Source organism: Tachypleus tridentatus, chromosome 8 (genome assembly GCF_004210375.1).
Source record: "Tachypleus tridentatus isolate NWPU-2018 chromosome 8, ASM421037v1, whole genome shotgun sequence".
In the NCBI taxonomy this organism is placed as follows: domain Eukaryota; kingdom Metazoa; phylum Arthropoda; class Merostomata; order Xiphosura; family Limulidae; genus Tachypleus; species Tachypleus tridentatus.
Window position 1 is genome coordinate 109,455,126 of NC_134832.1, and position 16,407 is coordinate 109,471,532.

General features: G+C 33.7%; 1 protein-coding gene across 2 annotated transcripts in view; it reads left to right on the forward strand.

Annotated features, from left to right (window-relative positions):
• LOC143223196 (uncharacterized) overlaps positions 1-16,407 on the forward strand; it is a 67,518-nt gene that overhangs the window by 15,806 nt on the left and 35,305 nt on the right. The gene's annotated exons all lie outside the window — the stretch shown is intronic.

Sequence of the window (16,407 nt, forward strand, 5' to 3'; positions counted from 1 at the left end):
TGTTTTAAACCTGATGCGACCTACTAATACAGTATTTTAACATATGAGATTCTCTACATTGGCACGATCAAGAAACAAACATAAGAAAACTTTATCTAGTCATTTGCACAACATAAAAGTACATAAAAGTAAGATGTTGGACACCATACAATATGCTTGTGTAATTTTTAAATTACAAACAAATGAAGTTCGTGTTCAGTTATTGAGGTTTTAAATACTACATTCCAGTTTAGAATAATAAACAGATAAACACGCTTGGATCTTAAAGACTGTTAAATCTTTTTCTGAACATAGCTCTTTATTATTACTTATAGTTTGTTTTGAATTTCACCCAAAGCTACTTGACGGCCATCTTAGCTAGCCGTCTCTAATTTAGCAATTTAAGACTAGAGGAAAGAAAGCTAATCATCAACATTCCCCGCGACCTCTTTGGGCTACTCTTTTACCAAAAATATAGTGGTGATTAATCGTAACATTATAACGCCCCCACGGCTGAAATAGCGAGCATGTTTGGTGTGATTGGGAGTCGAGTACCTCAACCACCTGGACATGCCGGGCGATATTATTTATATCTATTAAACCAAATCAAATGCCTGAACTATTCACGAGACTAAAATCATCTGATTTTTACAGACATCAAAACCAGTAAACAAGTATTCGCAAGAGCTTAGTTTTCAAAACATCTTAATAACTAATCACTTAAAATAATCACCCCAAGTTTATAAGTTTCAGAAAGTATATTACATTGTAATGTTTTACTCGCGTTAATATTAGTGACCCATTTGACTTACCTGGAGTTTGTTATCGTTGTGTACGAGGGCTGTTCAAAAAATACGCTGACTGACGTCATAAAACAAAATGTACTTTATTTAGAAGTTACAGGTCTGGGACCCCTTCAAAGTACTCTCCTCCCCAACGCACACACTTATCCCAACGGTGTTTCCACTTGTTGAAACAGTCCTGGTACGCTTCTTTTGTAATGTCCTCCAGCTCCTTCGTCGCATTTGCCTTAATCTCGAAAATCGTCTCAAATCTTCATCCTTTCGAGGATCTTTTGAGTTTGGGGAACAAGAAAAAATCGCAAAGAGCAAGGTCAGGTGAGTAGGGGTGGGAAGAACAGTGATCGAGTGTTTGGCCAAAAACTCACGAGTTCTGAGGCACAAATTTCGCAGCAACGCGGTGCATCTTCAATTTTTCGGTCAAAATCTCGTAACAAGATCCAACTGATATCCCACACTCTTCAGCAAGCTTCCTGACAGTCAGACGTCGATTTCCCGCACCAGGGTGTTGATTTTGTCGACGCGTGGGTCTTCAGTTGACGTGGAAGGACGTCCAGGACGCTCATCATCTTCAATGGACTGTCGACCATCATTAAAACGTTCTTGCCACTTGAAACATGCCGAACGCTTCATAGCAACATCACCGTAAGCCGTGTTAAGCATAGCAAAAGTTTCAGTCGCAGATTTTCCAAGTTTAACACAAAATTTCACAGCAAGTCGTTGCTCCTTCAGGTCATTCATTTTGAAATCCGCCAAACGAAAAATTCGCACTTCACTTAAAACCGCGTAGCTAATACACAAATAAAGATATCTGCAATCGGGAAATGGCGTCTTAATCAGCTGATCTGTGCAAACCTAGCGACACCAAGCGAATTCCCCTGGAACCAACTGGAGCCGCGCAATTCAAACAGTCCGCGTATTTTTTGAACAGACCTCGTATGTTTATTTATTACTGTGTCTGCGTAATTAAACTCCGTGTAACTCAAACGTAATTAAGGTCAGAGTTGCAACTTTAGCAATGAGAACTTTTCTGTATATCACATGAATACTGATTACTACTTTTAAAGTTAGAAGCAGTACTGTCACAGCATCCAGTTAAGTAAACAACGAGTTACTAACTACGAACACTTTAATTTTATCATTTCTTTATAGTGTAATAATCTCAAAGAAATTTAAGACCAAGATTAAAGGTTTTTATTGTAAGTTTAAATAACGTATATGACGTTCAATCAAATGTAATTCAATTTACCCTGTTTGTATTTGCAAAGACCAAAGAAACAAGATGTTAAACACAATTATTTTACAGAATTTTCACCATTGATGTAAATATACAGGTATAGAATTTAGGACTAGCTTTACTATTATGACCGATTTCGTAGCCTGGTTTCATGAAAATGCAAGTATAAAAACTTAATATATTAAACCATTCGAAAGCCTTTCTGGTTTTTACTATAGTCCAAGTTTTACATATTTTGTACTTTTAGACATTACTGTACGCAGTTCAATCTTTTAGAAAGTAAAATAAAATACTCGCTACCCTGTGGCTATCCAAGAATAATCAGTGTATAAATGTTTCGTCTTTCTTCACTTTTTACCTTAGGTTTCGTTTTAAACTGAAAAAAAAACAGGATTTTTAACGGTATTTATGTATGTACAGCGAAAACAAATACGCAGATTTTTGGTGAATTATGTATTTAACTTTGTCGTGGATTTTCGAATCACATGGTTAGATGGAGATAAGTGTTATTGTCTACGTATACGTTGAATGGACTTTAATCCAAGCAACATCTGTCTTTTGTGCTATAAATTGCTCTTCCTATATTTATAAACAACGATATGTCATTCAAATATGAAGCTTACTGTGAGAAAATAACTTTGTTAATGCATGATTTAGATTATAATTGTACCATCAGTTACGCTACAGTGGTCATACCATTACAAGCACCTTTTTCATCTCTTGTTAGGCTTAGGTTTACGAAACCAATTTAAATTTTTAAGTGTTGCACTTCCTCAGAAATTAGGTTTACAGTGACAATAATCGTAACAATAATGTCTTCATCAGCCATGTTGAATAACCAAATAATTGATCAGTCTCAACCTAATGTATTTCGGCTTAAAAGGAATTAAAGTGGCTTAGTTTTCGTCCTGTATTTTAAAAATGAAATTCAATCTTAATCATATAACATTCAGGTATCTAAACATAGTTTTAAATATACCATCGTTAAAATAAATTTAGCAAAAATTACTTTCTTCAGACGAAGCTCTTCTCTTGAACAATTTTATCATAAAATATGTGAAATGTAGAGAATTTTTGTCTGCTTTAAAATGAACAAGTGTTTGTTTGTTCTTTGAATTTTGCGCAAAGCTACATGAGAGCTATCTGCATTAGCCGTCCCTAATTTAGCAGTACAGGGCTATAGGGTTGCTCTTTTACCAAAGAATAGTGGGATTGATCGTCACACTATAACGCCTCCACGGCTGAAAAGACAGCATGTTTAGTGTGACGGGGATTCGAACCCGTGACCCTAAGATTACGAGTAGAGCGGTTTAACCACCTGGCCGTGTCGGGCCACGAACAAGTGATGTATTAGATACCGGTACAAATGTACGCCATAACTTCCTCTTGTTTCTGAATATTTTAAATTCATTTAGCTTTCAAAGTTTTCATTTTTCCATCTAAATAATATTTTCTTCATCTGACAGCATATATTACTTTAGATAAGATTAATGGAGACTGATTGAAAATTTCATAATATTTTATCTCGTTGTTATCTTACACTATGATACCACATTTCAAGTAATCCTATTAAATATACATGAAATGTATGAAAAATTACTCTTGGTAGATTGTACTTACTGAGATGCATGCGTGCTTCAATGGAGATAAAAATAAAGAAGTCATAGTGTTATAAGAGTGAGAGGAAACTTAATTGATTAAATGATATTATACACTGATAGATTTATTCACGATATTGTATTTACTATTGAACTTTTCCAATTACTCATATTCCGTATTGCCAGGAAAATGGGTTGCGCATTAATTTATATTTGTATTAAAATATACAATTATTCAATGTATTAACATTTCATGAGATCAATGTTAAAACTTTCAAGAATTCCTGCTTTTTCTATTTGTTCTGCTCGAAAGGTCTAAGCCCTATCTAATACCTCTATGTATGTATGTATATATACGTGATCATATCTGTATCCATTTATAGACTATGTACCTGAAAATATATACATTTATTAGTCATTTCTTTCATAACCATATCTCTACACGCATGCGTTTATATATTTATAACCGTTCAAACACAGATAAAGTGCAACAGACTTGCAAAAAATTGTAATTGTTTTGTATGTAAATAGGTGGAGGTGTTTACATGGGACCTAAGTTTAATGCGTTATCTGCCTGTTCTCAATCAGCTCATGGTTCTAGCTGGCTAAGTGGGGCAACTTCACGCATTGGAACGAGACACAGTGTACCCCTGGGGCCACTGCTCAATATATAACTCCTTGTGTCAAAATTACCAAATTCAGTTGAGATATTAGTAGAAAGCCATTATAGAATATTCATTCTAACTTTACAAACTGCTAATTTCTGAGCAGAGACATGTAAGCTGGAGCACCAGTGTATATTATTCACATGATTTTATGGACTCGAGGAATTATATAGAAGAAAATTAGATGTGGGTTATTAACGAATTAACTGTAACAGAAATTCACTGAACTGCAGAATAAAATAACTTGTAAAGAAAATGATTATGAGAGCCCTCTAAATTTAATGATGTATAAATACAAAGGTGACCGTAAATTTCAAGTTTTTTAATTATCATCAACTAAAATATCTTAACTGAGTATGATATCATGATACTAATTTATTTTCAATCTTTGGGTAATCATCAATTAGTTTGTTACCAGCTGTATTATGTATTTTTCAAATCTGGAAGTAACCTTATTTCTGAACAGTTAGTATTCTTTCACACTCAAAAAAAAAAAAAAAAGCATCAGATTTGAAGAGTGTTAGATGAATAATATATTATTGTGTTCTTGTTTTCTGCTTGTTATAAATGGCTTGCTTTATGGCTTAGTCTGACTATAATTTAGTCTTGATTTTGTAAAACACCCCGATACCGTTCAATAAATGGTCCTATCCAAAAGTCGCCATCTAATTTCTCGACATCAATAAAACAGAGAAACAAAGAATTTGGCTTGTTTCATTTATAAGGTAATAAATTTTCAATGAAGATATAACTGGTATGATCACAAAAATATATTGTGTATGAAGTTGTTGCAACAATTTGTTTTCTGATATTTAAAGAGAAATCCAGTTTTTTTTTAATCTTGTAAAAGTCACCATAGCTAATATCTTATAACATATATAAGTATAAATATAGGATAGGTAGTCTAATATATTTATCCTTGCATGAAAGATCTTACTTGAGACATTAAAACTTATATATACTATTTTCAAATAAATCACCATCAGCACAAGATTCTGGCCTTATAGTCTTTGAGCATTGTTCAGCTTTAATAAAACTATTGTCCCGAAATTTCCGTAGTTTTACTATAGGTACAATGTGCTCAGAATTTTATAATATGCCAGGCTTTACAAAAGTTTCGTATTTTACGTCAACTCAGGGAATTGCTAAACATTTAATGACATATAAAAACTATAAAGTTTACAAAGGTAACATGGAATAACTTTATAATTGTTTATGTTAATATCTTTGTGAAATATAATAATTCAATATATATAAAAGAGCCATCTAACTTTGACACATGTTTTTAGTAAATTAATTCTAACGTTAAGTGCAAGGAAATATATGATGTCCACTATAAGCCTTGTATTCTTTAAACGTTAAGGAACAAAAGTATTAAAAACTTTACAATGAAATCTTTGTTATTATGCATTTAATTTAAAGGCAACTCGATTTTCGCAGATAAATTAAAATGCATGTAACACTATATTAAGCAACAGGCCGAAAGTCAACTATTTAATTTCAGTTAAAGAACAAGAGATTTTTTTGTGTCGACCGACTGATTTCGTTCATGAGAAATATGTCACCATAAAAATGAAAGAAATTTATGCATTGCTACTGAATAATATATCATGCAGAGGGTCATGTTTACAGTACTTGTTGTTTTTAATTTTTATGTTTTGATGAAAGAAAAAAAAATACTTTTATGTTATCTGTATGGACCAGTCCTAGATCACAATAGACTGGTAATTTAAGTTTTTGTGAACCTTTCTTCCGGAACATTGACCTGCTTGTGTTGAAATCCGCTAACTATGGTTGTATTGTGAAAAGAAAAGTGTTACCTCTCATTAAAATTATATTCTGTGGAACAAGCGTTACTGTTTCATATAGCTAACAACATACAGTTATATGTTCCTCAATTTACCTAGGTTTGACCTAAAAGTCGACTTTAAACCGCTCCAGTAGTATGCGTTATTTTTAATCAAACATACAATTTCTCTGTAATGCAGATAATTCCGAATCTGGAGCAAGTGGGTGTAATTTAAGCAGTTTTTATTTGAATTTTATTTGGTCTTCTTTATGTGTGTTATTATTTTGAATACTTTATTTAAGTTTATGATTAAAAGACGGCAAAATTGTATAACTTTTTTTTAAAGATTGTCGCAGTTTGAAACAGAATCGGACATTCTGAGATAACATTAACAAATATGAAAAAAAATATTGTTTCAGTTTATGTAGCTTTATGATTTGACAAAAATAAGAAGATAAAACGTGATCGATATAGTTCATACGTTTTTTTTTTAACTAGTGACATTCTGAAGGTTAATTCTATGGTTTTTATATTGTTTATTAGCAAAATGTATGTGGCAAATATCGAAATTATAAATCACAAACACAGGTAATGTCGGTAAATTTTCAAACCATATTTTCAGTTAAACCAGTTTCATATTTATCATATAATAAAACACTCGTTGTTGGTTCAGACTTAATTTTAATTATACATGTACTTTTATGTAAAATATCGACATACTAGAAAGAAAGATACACTCCATTTTTTTGTATTTTATACATCGGCAAAGTGAATTTGAACTTTAGAACAGTAAATAATTTAATTAATATGTTTATGTCACACTCTTAACATCCGTAGTTGAGATATAAGCCAAAACAAGCGTAGCAACTTGACAGGTTTGATAGCCAAATGAATATTTTATGTTTAAAAAAAAATGTTTTTGATATTTGTTCAAATTATTAGGTTTTTCAACTTTGCAGTCCTACATGTGATAACAATATTTTTGTCGAAGATCTTTATCACCAAAATGGGAAAAATGTTTCTATGAAAAGTATTTCTTAGCGAATATTTATTAGCGCACAAAGTTGTACGATGTTTACGCCTTAATTTTTTGCTACAGTCATTAGTTGTTTTTCTCCCAATCTCATGCATGTACGTATCTCATTTTCTCGTTTTTTTGTAATCTTTATTTTCTACGAAGTTGTTTACCACCTGTGTGCTTTTGTGAACCAACAAGTTTTACAATCTTGTCGCAACCTAGTTTGTGATTTGAATGGCTTTAAATTTATTAAATGTCGAGTGTACAATATTTTAGCCATTACAAGATTACTGGGAACTTTTATATGTCCTTATGTTTGAAATATTTAAAACACGGAAACTTAAGTCACTGTGTCGCAGTAACATGTTGCTAGCATGTTTTGACAGTGTTTTTTTTTGTTATAAAATGCCCGTATTAGTCATAAAAGTGTTATTGGGGCGAATCTGTACAATACGCAGTTAACGGCGATGACAAGCTACTTTTATTGTTTAAGCAAGATTACTTTCAGACTCTTTCTTACATATGTGTTTAAATCTACACGTCGGACACGAATTCTCGTGAGTTGTAATCTGTATTCCGTGATAATCTAGTATCGTAGGTGTCTACATAGTCTTGGGTAGAACGTGGGTGGACATACGTGGGCTTGTCCGGTTAAGTAGCACAGCCGGTATCTACACAATGAGAAAATGTGAAACGATAAGAAAACGTCAGAAGAAAAATCACGATCGTTTCCATATATTTATGGGCCGTACGTTTAATAAAACAGTTCAATAGAGGCCTGGCATGGCCAAGCGTGGTAAGGCGTGCGACTCGTAATCTGAGGGTCGCGGGTTCGCATCCCTGTCGTGCCAAACATGCTCGCCCTTATGGCCGTGGGGGCGTTACAATGTTACGGTCAATTCTACTATTCGTTGCTAAAGGAAAAATCCAAGAGTTGGCGGTGGGTGGTGATAACTAGCTGCCTTCCCTCTAGTCTTACATTGCTAAATTAGGGACAGCTAGCACACATAGCCCTCGAGTAGCTTTGTGCGAAATTCAAAAAACAAACAAACAAACAGTTCAATAGTTATTCAAATTATAAGTAAAATTATGCATCTTGTTGAGCCATGAGCCAGTAATGTATGTATTTATTAGGATAAAAAACGTATCAAAAATACTGACAAATCAACTATCCTTATATTGTATTTCTTTGCGGATGATAAAACACACAATAATCGCTATTTTAGATATCATTTAGCGATTTTTTTAGTCCTAATTGAATGAGGTACTAGAGTGTAGTTTATGAGTTATGATCTGAGTCAACAGCAATGAGAATCGTTTAAAATATTTGTTTGTTTTGGAGTGAAACCATATTGGCTCCCTGTTGTATCCACTGGAGGGAACAGTTCGCCAGATGTTACTATTGTAATCATACCGCTGTTCCAATGAGGGGAGGAAGAGATTTTCGTGGGTTTACATAGAAATGATAAAACACGATTGTGACATTTTAGTCACGATCTAGCGATAAATTTACAGATGTTTATTTTGAAATAACCCGAGAGCTATCTGCGATCGCCGTCCCTAATTATGCAGCGTAAGACTAGAGAGTATGCAGCTAGTCTCTCCACCCACCGCCAACTCTTGGGCTACCCTTTATAGAAACGAATAGTGGGATCGATCGTACCTTATAACGCTATCACGGCTGAAAGGGTGAGCATGTTTAGTGTGATGGGATTCGAGCTCGCGGCCCTCAGACTAGAAGTCAAGCGCCCAGGCCATCTGGCCATGCTGGGCCAAGGTCATAGAACTAAACACTTTAGTTAATTGAATAACATTGGTATCTAAAGTTGGCGTAGACTTAAAACTTCAGAACAACTACACTCTCATTACTTAACAGTAGTAAAAATAACTTGGAAAAATAGAAATTAGATAAATTTATCTTTTTTTTCTTCACACGCTTGAGACCTAGTAGTATGAGTATCGGATCGGACTGTGAATTCGAGAGTTTTCTATCATGTAAAAGGAAACTTTGCACGCGAACTTGGGACTGCAAATGTATCATGAGAGTGACACTCAAATCCAAATATCACTATTCTCTTAAGGTTGTTCAAGAGGTGATGGCGAGTGCTCTTGACTAGTTGACTTCCCTCTAGTCCATCATTTCAAAATTAGGGTGGCTAGCTTAGATTACTTTCATGTAGCTTTGCGCGAATAATCGAAACATTTTGAATAAACTTAAGTATATCTTTCACAATGCCGGAAGGCCCGGCATGGCCAAGTGGGTTAAGGCGTTCGACTCCTAATCCGAGGGTAGCGGTTCGAATCCCCGTCGAACCAAATATGCTCGCCCTTTTAGCCGTGGGGACGTTATAAAGTGACGGTCAATCCCACTATTCGTTGTTAAAATAGAAGCCCAAGAGTTGGCGGTGGGTGGTGATGACTAGCTGCTTTCCCTCTAGTCTTACACTTAGATAGCCCTTGAGTAGCTTTTCACAAAATTCAAAACAAACAAACAATCACAACGCTGACTTAAAAAGTCAATAGAATTATCTCTAAAGTATGTGAAACTTCATTGTGGTCGCGAGAGTGAAAGGTTTGGAAGGTGAAAATATCTGTACCGTCCATTGATAATAAATATATTTACTTATTGTTTTGGGTATAAAAAATCACATTTTAGCAATTAGATCGTTGTTTTGTAAGGAATTTGCAAGAAAAAAGTCTTCGGGACATAATTATTTGTTAGATGAGTTGTGCCATTTCCGTATGTAGTTCACAAAAGAAGTTAATGGATAACGCTGTAATTTATTCTGTTAGTTTCTTTGGTAAACACAGACTTGCAGGTTCAGGGCCTCGATATAATCGCGGTTGGTGGTAGATTTAAATGATTTTTGGTGGAGTAGTCGCTCGATTTGCATATGACAGCCGTGACTGGGATTTGAATAAAAAGTCAAGTCTGTCGGGCATTGACATCTTGGTGGAATTCGTATTTACCCACTTACCTGGTAAATAAACCCATATACAAATAGGTCAAAACCTCTTGTGTTGAATAACAAGCCTTTTCTTCAAATCAAACTTCTAGTTTTGAATTTTAGTTGGTGTTTAAGTACAGGGTCACGAGAATCAAGTAATAATCCGCAAATATTTTACTTTCGTTTCTCGTTAAAAGACAGCAGCTTTGAAATTCACCCTCGAACTGAATGAACTTAGATAAACATAAAAAGAAAATAGCCTGTTCTAAATTTACCTTGTCCAGCTTTTAACAGAAAACATTAAAAAGTAAACTTGCATATCGAACTTATTTGTTTCCCCGAAACCGCCTGGAGAGGTCGCCTATTTTTACCGCTCGAGCGACTGTGTGTTGTCTGTCCGTCAGTCAGTAGCCATTAACGCTTAATGTTGCAATATATACTGTTGTGACGTCAGTAAAACGTGCTTTTGCTATGAATCACGAGAAGAATTATGTACTCTGTAGGCTATAACACAGCATGATATATGAACTTTAAAAGCAAAAAAATAAAAATATTTGTTACTCTTAATTTTGATTTTATTCACTGTTGAAACAGAACACTTTCGGCGACCCTACGGATGTACATCTACTTATTACACTTGCGTTCTTAGGTTCAAAGTTAAGTAAAACTTTCGCAACATCAGTGTATTTGAAAATTAAATTCGTTCTACTACAAAAAAGCCAGGCTGTTCTGAAGTAGTAAAGGCGCTAGGAGTTTATTGTAATAACTGCAGTGTACGTAACCGTTGTTTATATAACTAAACAGATCTGTAAGTTGTATACACCTGCGTGTATACTCTACCTATGCATGCATTTTTCCATCATTGCCACTAGTTCCAGTTGAATTCGAGTTTGTAAATATCTATTTTAAACCATATTTTTATAATATATATAATTACTGTGTATGAACATGTTTTCTATAAAGGTCAGCATTTCTTCTGTTGCCAAAAATAACGTTATTTTCGGTAATAAATCATTAAGCATTTTTCCATCGTAAACACTGCCTAATGCTCCCAAGGAGCATTCAACATTTAAAGTACCTAAAAAATTACTAAAGGATCTGTTTAGAAATTCTGTAAACCTTGTGTTTGTGCATGAAGAATGTTAACTGTATATTTAAAGAATATAGGTCGATTGTTTTCGTATGGTAATTTAAGCTTAATGAAAAGAACATAAAATTTTAAATAATAAATAGCCTGATAGTTTAAAATTGATAATATTGTAGGAAGTATGAGATAAAACTTCGTTAATAGTAAACGATGAATGGTACACACTTAATAAATGAACTTGGATAGATTTTACTCAGGTTTGTGTTTTTCTAGATTTCGTGGACCACATTAAAATGCTTAAGTTTTGTGGATGAAAAGCAAGAGTAATAGTTTGTTTTAGCTGTTTGGCTCTATCCATTAAGATTTTGGTTATTATATCATTTAACCCTCTTTAACTTTGAGTTGAAATAAATTATAGACTTTAAATTGTACAAATGTATTGACTTAACTGTTTAGCTCGGTATTTGTATTGGCGAGGCCTTGAAGTTCCTATCAGTTAATAAGCCTAAAAGTGTCTAGACATAAAGACACGTTATGTGCAAATTAGAGCGATTATAATGTGATCAGTGGTTTAAAACTAACACCGCAGTTGGTCTAAACTACAATATTTTGTTCAGTAACACTGCGCATATTTTGAATAAAAAAATAAAAAATTGTACAATGAGATAAACACTCGAATTTTTTTTTTCTATCTCGTGGCTTCCAGTGGCACAGCGGTATGTCTGCGGACTACCACCGCTAGAAACCGGGGTTCGATACCTGTGATGAGCAGAGCGCACATAATTCAAACAAGCAAACTCCGTATCGTAACGGGAATATTCTGTGTTTTAGTGTTGGATTGCTCTCTACTTTAAAATATACAGTTAATTCAACATCTATGATTAGGTTACTAAACTAAACATTATACTGGTCAGGAGAAGGCTAAGTAGCTTTACTTATTTCCTTTGTAACTTATACCTCGCTGGTACAGCGGTAAGTCTACGGATTTACAACGCTAAAATTAGGAATTCGATTTTCCTCGGTGGATTCAGCAGATAGCCCAATGTGGAAAATACTCACACACCCTTTTCAACTTACTCGTTGATAACAGAGAATAAGAAGGACATTGCCAATAATTTAATAAAATTACACTTCTACAGAACTACATATAATAAAGTAATAAAAATTAATTCATGTGCATCACTGTGGTTTACAAAATGAAATGATAAGATATTTAAAGTGCAACCACATTACTGTGTTCCCTTGACAACACCTCCTATTTTACATACTCCCGAACCTGGAACACAGTACTTTTCACCATCTGGGTTAATGATATTTGACCTGCATTATATGGTATTGCTGCTTCGCTACAACATTGTAGCGGGCAAGTCCTGTTAATTTTAAGTTCAAAATCCCTTTTAAGGTAAGGATTGCATCAAAACACCTTCAGGTAAAAGTTTTATGAACTTTTTTTACCTTCTGTTAGAACTTTGTTTGATTTTGCCCTCTTTAAACTTGTCCTAATTAACTTACTATACTTGTAAAATCAGGTTGTGGCTTCAGTGAAAAGAAAATAATAATCTTCGCATCTTTCAGTCTTCCAAAATTTATTCCTAATAAACAAGTCTTAAATGTAGTTATAGCTTCAAATTATCCTCTTTATATTGAAGTATCATAGTAGTAATGCTGTAATGAATAGCAGACAGTATTTTTTGTTGTATTAGTGAATTGGCTGAAGGACGGTTTATGTTATAGCTATAGTTAACTGCTGTTGAATACCGTGCATGTTACTGTTGTTTCAGCCGAATTGTTTGTAATGATGATAAACAGAATTATTCTTATTTTTACGCAAATCAGTGTAAATCGTAGGTTTAATGTTACTGTTTTTATTATAGCAATAGAAGTATGTAACATTTGAACTTCTCGAGCAGACGTAAAACAATGATCTCTAGAAATGTCCGACATCTGAAAATTAAATGCCACTTTATAATGCTTAATTGTGACTTGTAACAAGACAAGATACTTTTCAATAAAACGAAACAAGCAGTGTTTTGTTTTCGCAGTCAGTATCTAATATTGGTCTTTTGGTATTTTTCTTCCATTTTGGAGAAATTTAATTGTTTTCGATGGCTGCACTTTGTCAAACGCAGAGGTATCAAACCTTGGGTTTTAGCTTTATAACTCATTAAATTTACCGCTGAGCCACAGAGGGACTTTGCAGGGATTAAACAGGAAAATAAAACGTGCTGTAGTATTGGCTAATAAAATTCACATCTTGACTTTCAATTTATAAATTGAATAATAACTAATGTTTTCAAAGCGAATGTAGAACACAGAACATCTCATTAAATGTTGGATTAACTATTTGGAGGCATTGTGATAGATCTTGAGATCCGTCTCATGCCTGGTGTTTGCGTTAATGGTTAACATCTGCAATCTCCAACGGGTTTACCTCTCTCTGTTTAATGTTATTCGTTGAATTATCACACAAAGTTTCAATTGTGTACTTTTATCTTTGTAAAGAACTAAATGTGAAGACAGTATGACTTCATAACTCACCTATTTTCCTTCTAAACTGGTTAGTGGTACCAGAGGTTAACACGTATCAAACTCGTTTTTCGTCCCACGTAGTTCTTTTTCCACACACTCAGCTGTTCATTTTATTCAACTACAAACACACAAACGCAGCGAATGATTACGCGGACTTTCAAATTATTTCTACGACTTATTTGTCGCAAGTGAATTTTTTTTTCATACTGATACTATTCCTCCCCTTTATTAGACCAAGAAGAGGGAATCCTCAGTAGTCGAGGCAGTTGAAATTATTTCAGACATTATTAAACTAAATCTATGAGATTGTGGGCGTGATAAAATTCATCAATCAAACGGGTTTAACCTCCTGAATTTAAAACTGTAATTAGATCTTAGATGGGTCAGGAAATGATGGTACCACGGCAATAAATTTCGCTGAATGTTATTTTTCAGTACGTAAATAGACGTGTCAACCAGATTTTAGTAATGTGAATTTTTGTAACTTGTTTGTTCATGTTTAGTTATTGTATGTTTGTTTGTTCGTTTGTAATTAAGCACTAAGCTACATAATGACTATCCGTGCTCTGCCCAAAACAGGCATCGAAACCTGGATTTTAGAGTTGTAAGTCCGCAGACTTGCCGCTGTGTTACTGGGAAGGCTCATTTAGTTATAGCTCTAGATTCACCAGTCTTGTATTAATAAGTTTCAATAGTCACAGTTCTGTGGAGATAATATTTAAAAAACGAAAATAGCAGTTAATCTTATATATGCGCTGTTTTATTTTTGCTTCTGTTTCACAAATTTGTTTTCTTTGAGCTTTTCTTCCACTCGTTTCTGATTTTTTAAAACAAATCCTCGTTAGGCAATCTGTTGTGTTCACTGACAGGAATCGAACCACGGAATTTAGCGTTGTAAGTCTGTAGACTTACCGTTGTCGCAGCAGGGGACCGTTTCTGATGTACATGTTATCGAACACCATTTGATTCACACAATACCCTATTCATCAAAACTGTTAACGTTTCTATAGTTTCACGATTTTATTTTTCCCTGCCTCTTTTGTATATTTTAATAATTTTGCATCATACTAATTTGTCTGTTGGATAATAATCTCGCAGAGGGTCATTAAGTAAATATAACTGAGATGATAACATAGATTTGTGTATAAATCAATTACATATTATGAGTAAATATGCAAATATTTCACTAAAATTTTCATGAAATTACAAAATTTACAAGACTTAATTAAAGTGCTTTTGTTAATGCATTACTAAATCATTTTACCAATATAGTAAAATGTGGAAGTAGACAGCTTAGATGTGTAAAACTTTCAACTAAAGTCACTCTCTTCTCGTAGTAGTTTCATTAGTTACGATACATTTGTTTTCACATTTAAGAATTTGGTATCATGAAAGAAAACATTAAATTGGTCCAGAATTCAAAAGATTAACGCCGCATTATAACACAAAAAACAAGAATTCAGAAATATTTTAATACGATGCATGCACCAACGTTTAAATAACTGGTTCCACAGGTGTTCAATATTACAGGTTATAGGCAATACCAGCAACACCTGTGACCCTTCTTTTGTTTAAAATATACAGTTGATAATTATCTCCAAGTTATGGAAAAATAGTTAAAAATAAGATCATATATAAACAATATTACCCTCTCTCTGTATGATACTTAGTGTTTGGCATTTCTACCATTTCTAAAGTTCTAGCCTTTCTTTAGGTTTGGGTTATGGTAAATAGTTGAAAGCACCGAGGAAGGCAGAGTTCAAGGAAGGAGAAACGTTTAATTCATCCATTACCGTGGCTATCGAACGAAGGCTACGGCCATAATATCATGCCAACGTCACCATACACAGTTGTGTGTAAATACAGAAAATGCAAAAGATTTGGTTGTCGAGAAATCTCATTGTATGGCCATATAAAACAAATAGATGCCACTCAAAACAGAGATATTTGATCTACAACAGGCTTATGTTTAATTTTTGTATTGTTAACTTGCTTTATGATATTCTTGACTAGATAATTACGTTACGGTTAGATGCTCGTAAAAGTCGCTGAAACGGTAAAAATTGGGATTTCAACATAAAACTGTTGTTTGAGAACCACCTTCAATCCAACTTTTCCTGTCACGCTAGTCATCTAACATAGAAATACCAAGGGAGGTTTAAACATGAAAAGGAAAATGATCAAATTTGAGTAATAAAAGAATAATAAATAGTGAAGAAGTAGGAACCTTAAACGAAGCTTACAAAACAACACATTTGTAAACACAGCCATTTTCAAGGTGTAGAATTTTATCTACCGTATTACATTTACTATCAAAATTTAGGAAAACATGTAAATATTGAAAATTTTTACATTAACACTCCTACGAAAAGTGGGGCCTAATAGGCCCCAGAGCAACTTGAAAGGTTATTAATATTAGGCTAATAATTTTGTATTTAAATGAATTGCCATTTAAATCCATTAATGAATGGATTAACGAGATTCCCACTGTCCCTATCTACTATCTAGCGAAACCATAGCCAGGGGAACGGGCTTGGAGAAATCAGGACTAGAAACGTTTTTTCGTAGGAGTGTTAAGCTTATCTTTATAATATTGTAGTTGTTGATTGTTGAGTTCAATTTTATTGTTCAAGAGGAGTCAACATTAAAATGTAACTATTAAGTTGAACAATTTGAAATCGGCTGAATTTTTACCAGTTTTAAGAATTGGTAAATGGGATATGCTGTTAAGTTTTCTTGAACCTTAAAAAATATTAA